We start from the raw sequence: 5,908 nt of genomic DNA, 5'->3' as shown, positions 1-5,908 counted from the left end.
AGCACCAACTCGTTCGGCATAGTTACCCTTTCGCAAAAGACGATGGATTCTGCCTACTGGGAATTGAAGGCCAGCCCTGCTGGAGCGGGACTTGCTCTTTCCCTTGACTTTTCCACCTTTGCCGCGACCAGACATTGTTCAATATTCTTTCGTAATAAGATGAGAGGAAAAATTGCGGCCTCCCATGAATCAAGTCAGTTTTGTTACTACTTCAAGCGTGCACCCGAGTGCATCAAATGAAAAGCAAGGCAGTTGGCGCGAATTGAAACACGTACTGTAATTTAAATGAAGTCGATAAATCGGCGGACACATCTAATTTTGCTGAACGAGTGAGTCATCATGCCACCAAAAACTAGCGGAAAGGCTGCAAAGAAGGCTGGTAAAGCCCAAAAGAATATCTCCAAGGGAGATAAGAAGAAGAAGAGGAGGAGGAAGGAGAGCTATGCCATTTACATCTACAAAGTTTTGAAGCAAGTGCATCCTGACACTGGCATATCTAGCAAAGCTATGAGTATCATGAACAGCTTTGTTAATGACATCTTCGAGCGTATTGCTGCTGAAGCTTCTCGTTTGGCCCATTACAATAAGCGGTCAACTATCACCAGCCGGGAAATCCAAACAGCTGTGCGCCTTCTTTTGCCTGGTGAACTTGCCAAGCACGCTGTAAGTGAGGGTACGAAGGCTGTTACCAAGTACACAAGCTCTAAGTAAAAATCTTCTTCAAGATTTTTCATTTCAAACGGTCCTTGTCAGGACCAACACATTATTCGAAAGAGTTAAATCACGAAATTTGCTTCATTCTGTTATGTAGAAACACCTTGAAATCCAATTTCTATATGCTGTTAGTAAAAAAGTAAAGCACATAGCGGAGATGTGTCGTGCTTGTATACGAAAGGCATTTACTCGCCGGAGATCTACACTTAGTCATAATAATTTACTTTTAAAAAGTGGTAATACATTCCGTGTTAAGTATAGTAGTAGGTGCACACGGATCGGAAATCAGGTTATTTTAATGTGCCGTGCAAATAAACAGGCTGTTAGTGTAAGAAATAGTGGGTATAACGCTTAGAATATCGATTAATCGCTATGAAATAATGTTGATAAATTATCTCTTGAAAGTACTATAAAATTAATGTTTCTAGTATTTTCGTACTTGAAGGATAATGAAATTTGAAAAAGAGATGCCAACAGCACCTGGTGTTCCCAGGCGGTCACCCATCCAAGTACTGACCAGGCCCGATGCTGCTTGACTTCGGTGATCGGACGAGAACCGGTATATTCAGCATGGTATGGCCGTTGGCAACTACCTTTTCTTCAATGTCCTGTTAAGGAAGTATGTTTTAAGTAAGAATTGACATTATTAACTATAAAGGCAAGCATATTAACGTCGTTAACATTACTTGGAATATACTAATATTCGAATAAATATTTGAATGTTCGAATGATGAGTGATTCGGATGTTCATAGTGCCACTATGTCCTATCGAGTTTACTATCACGAACCACGTATGAAATTGTATATAAATAAATAAAAATAAATCCTTTATTAAGTATTGATTACAGGAAAAAGGCAAACTTACATTCTTTAATGTACACAATGAAATGTATGAAAGATATTTTTAAGATATGTTTCACTTACCCTTTATAACGCAAGGTAGTTTTCAGTGTAGCATCCTCTTCAGCTGCGAGATAACGTAAGGCAGATGATCATTCAGTCGTGAAGCACTAAAATGTAATATACATTTTAACTATTATCGATAAGAATTATTTACTGCAGGGATGCAAATAAAGTGAGGCAAATTAGTAAATAAAAACCGATACTGTAACTGATAATGTAATTACGTATCTGTATTAGTTGTATATACAGTAATCGCACGATTATCCGCGGAGTTGGATGTTGGCATAATCGCGCATAATCAGCAGTATGAGCAGAAAAGGGAAATGAAATGAAATCTTTAGATTTACGTCGCATACTTATACCGGTTACGCTAAAGGAGACGGTGATGATGAGTACTGAATGAAGAAAGTGGGAGGAAACGGGAGAAACCCGAGAAAACCCATGAGCACGGTCTTTATGCACGACAAAGTTCACACGGCACGAGCTGGGATTGAACCAGGGACCCCAAGCACCGGAGGCCAAAAAAGGGACAAAAAGTCTTTCGTGCAACTTTCGTTTTCGGTAAAAAGTTTACACATAATTTAGAAAGAGTAGTTTTCTGGTCTTTTTATTTCACAAGTTGGTTCATGTCTATATTTTTTACATGCATAAAAAATTTTTCAACTCCCTTGCTTAGTTCCTGTTAAAGACCTCTACCTCTGATTGTATTTTTTGCACATATTCTTATTGTTTTCAGACAACATTTCTAAGAGCGTAATTTATCGTCAGCAAGAAAAGAAAAGGAAAGCCTCGGATAGTGGAATGTGTACTGTATATATATATATATATATATATATATATATATATATATATATATATATATATATATATATATATATATATATTATATAGTATATAGTTTTATTTTATACGTCTCCTATTATTACACAATGTGCAGATATTGTGAAAGCGCAAGTAAATATGTATAACTCCCCGTTCTGCACTTAATAACTTGAAAGAAGTTCGGGGAAGGTAGTGTAACAGAAAGTGCAAACAGAAATGAGGGTTTACAGGCATTTAATATTATTCCGTAGTAGTATGATTTTTTGTAAATATATATATATATATATATATATATATATATATATATATATATATATATATATATATATATATATATATATATAAACATACATATTCAATGATATAGTAAGAGGTTAGCAGCACTGATAGAACTGCAGAAAGTACAAAACCGTTAATAAGAAAGAGAGAGAGATGGTGGCCGCTTTTGTGCTTTTCATTGGCTAATTCCGAATTGCGCGCGAATACGTACGAGATTTCTTTCTTTTTCCTCTTCGCAGCCCAGATGTTGCCAATTAGAAGTTTTTAGTACTACATTTGTATGAAAATGTTGCCTTTAAGAAATGTGGTTTGCATACGGAGAAAAGAGCAAAATGAATATTTATCTTAGTGGGCATGAAAAAAGACGAAACATTTTGCAAGATGGACACACGAACTTCCTTAATGCAGGCGTTCAGTACATTATTGTAAAGAAAAAAACACTAAAAAGAATTACTTCAATATCCCTAGCAACATTCAACAATTCATAGAGAAAAATCTTTATTTTGAGAACAATGGAAAACTATGTAATTGTAGATAACTACTAAATTTAATGATTAAGGAAAACGTTTAGGCCCGGCCCTTCAGAAAGAAAGTGCACAGAATTTTCTCTCATGGAAGCAATTGCAAAATCAACATTTTGTTTGCAGTTATAATTAGAGGATCTATATACAGGGTGTTCGAAAAAGAATGTATCCTCTTGAAAGAAAATATTCTCTGGGCCCCTAATCCTTTATATACCGAAAGGAAGTTTGTATAGCATTTTTTCTTACCTTCGTTAGAAGAATTGAAAGTGACTACTATCGTGACACGGGAGATATTTGATCGATAGTCGAATTACTCCCATGCTCGAATGAACACGTCTCTTGTAAGGAGAGGAAAGGCTTCTGTGATCCGCTATCGCAGCTGTGTCATATCTGCAGAGAATGTTAGGACACAAACGTGATCTTTGAGAGCCTCGTGAAAAGAAGTCGCATAGTATCATGTGTGGAGACATCGGGGCCATCTGAAGAACGCTTCATCATTAGGACCAAGGGCGAGTTACGAAACACTCTGGGATATATTTATTAACATAACTTCTCGTCATTCTGCAAGTGTGGTGGAGCTCCATCCTATTGGAAAAGGAAACCTCGGGAGCCCTCTTCATGTGTAGGTATCGTTCACATCTGAAGCATGTGAAGATAGATTACTGTACTATCGTGTACCTAAAATCATTTTCTACGAATACGAACATGTCTACACTGAAGGCAGTGCAGCTCTTTTTCTCTTTTTTTTTTGGTCATGTATTGTAACGCGGGGCAATGCACACAATAACATGTAATGTTGTGTATCATCATAAAGGGCCAGGGCGATGATTGGATCTTGATGGACGTGGAGAACTGATAGGTGATGTGAGTGGTATTGTGATCTATGGTTGTATGTTTACTGATGAATGCATAAGGAGAGGTGAAGGGGTTGCCTTTTTTTTTATGTCGATCGGCAGGGAAGCGATTGGGAAACTTTTGACTTTGTTTTTCAACCGAATATATTGATTGAATAGGTCGCCGACAATTTTACGGGGCGTCACGTCGTTGCCTTTTTCATGTCGATCGCGAGCGAAGCGAGCGTTTTTTTTTTTTTTTTTTTTTACCGACAATATGTATTGAATCGGTTGCCAACACCTTTAGGGGCGCGTCACGTCCTTCTTTCTGTGCTGATCGCGAGCGAAGCGAGCGCGAAATTTTTGACTTTTTTTTTTTTTTTTTACCCACAATATTTATTCAATCGGTCGCCAACACTTTTAGGGGTGCGTCACGTCCTCTTTTCTCTGCTGATCGCGAGCGAAGCGAGCGCGAAATTTTGACCTTTTTTTCTCTTTTTAATTCTTTTTTTTTTCTTTAAGAAAAAATATTGATTTCATAGGTCGCCAACATTTTTACGGGATGGAACATCGTTTATTTGTTTTTCCAACCGTCTTTCTGTCTTGAGCCCCCGCCAAGTTAACTTTATGGTGGACAAAAACTATGTGCGGTGGGTTACCGCGGGGTTCTCCCGTTTCCTCCCACTTTCTTCATTCCACCACCATTTCAATCATTTCTCATAATCAGCGCCTCTTTTAGCCTAAGCGGCATAACGTGGGACGTAAAACAAAGATTTCCTTTAGTTGCTTTCTGTCTTGATTACGAGCGCGAAATTTTTTACTTTTTTTTTCTTTCTTTTGATATTATTCATTTAATAGGACGGCAACACCTTTACGGGCCGCCGCGTCGTCGTTTACACTTCTTCAGCCCATATTCTTTCTGCTTGTTCGTTTTCCGGCATCTTGTTATCACCGCCCGCGGGAATGCCTATGTCTTTCATCGCTTTTTGAAGCAAATCTTTAATAAATATGCACTCTCACATTTCTACTAATATGCATACCACAGTGGATAGACTGTAACTAGGAAAGCAGAAGCCTGCATATCATATTATTTAACAGTTGAAAGTGAACTGCCATTTTAAGTTTGATTTTGATCAGATGAGTGCAGTTCAACTCGTCGACAATTGTGAAGATTCTCGAGGTTAGGGACCATCCATTTTGTGCTTTGTAATGAAAATGGCTGCAGCCAAACTTCTCTGATCTGAATGAAACTTGGCATGATGATACATCTTGACCTGCTCTACAAGTTTATTTAGTATTTTCCGTTGCGCAGGCTTTTGCTTCTCCAGGTTCTCCCATGGAACTGAGAAACGTATTCAGTCGAACTTCTGCGGTAAGTCAGTATATCATCCTGAGAAGTTTGATCGAGATAGCAGAGGTTCGACTATTCGTTTTTCAATTCCATGTGATATTACAACACGGTGAACTAAATTTATATAGAAACACTTTGATTTTGTTTTGTTTTTTGCTAGCATTAAACTGAGAAAATGTTATTGAATAGACAGAGAACACCACTCAAAGAAAAGTACATCATAAGAATATATATATGGTTGCTGTGGTTCTCGGTTTAATTTGCTAGTTAAGAAACTTGCTCTAAATAAGTACATCTTACAGGTGAAAAACTAAGCCAGGCGATAGAATTAAATATAAAGTTATACACTTTTATTTTACGTTTACTAGTGTTGGGTTACTACTGTAAAATAAGTCAGTATATATGAAAGATAACTGTATTAGGTACTATTTTCCACCGGCGGTGTATTCTTGCATAGTGTACTTAATGTTTACAAGCGGGGC

At 37.4% G+C, this 5,908-nt stretch overlaps 1 non-coding gene across 1 annotated transcript; it reads right to left on the bottom strand.

Moving 5' to 3' along the window:
• Nucleotides 1-1,182: 1,182 nt before the first annotated feature.
• Nucleotides 1,183-1,301, bottom strand: LOC145678231 (5S ribosomal RNA). The gene has a single exon (XR_014130313.1). It is a non-coding gene; the product is annotated as a 5S ribosomal RNA (ribosomal RNA).
• Nucleotides 1,302-5,908: the final 4,607 nt, after the last annotated feature.

This window comes from Thermobia domestica, unplaced genomic scaffold (genome assembly GCF_964235325.1).
Source record: "Thermobia domestica unplaced genomic scaffold, izTheDome1.hap1.1 HAP1_SCAFFOLD_2132, whole genome shotgun sequence".
NCBI classification, from domain to species: domain Eukaryota; kingdom Metazoa; phylum Arthropoda; class Insecta; order Zygentoma; family Lepismatidae; genus Thermobia; species Thermobia domestica.
This window is presented reverse-complemented; position numbering and strand designations above follow the sequence as displayed.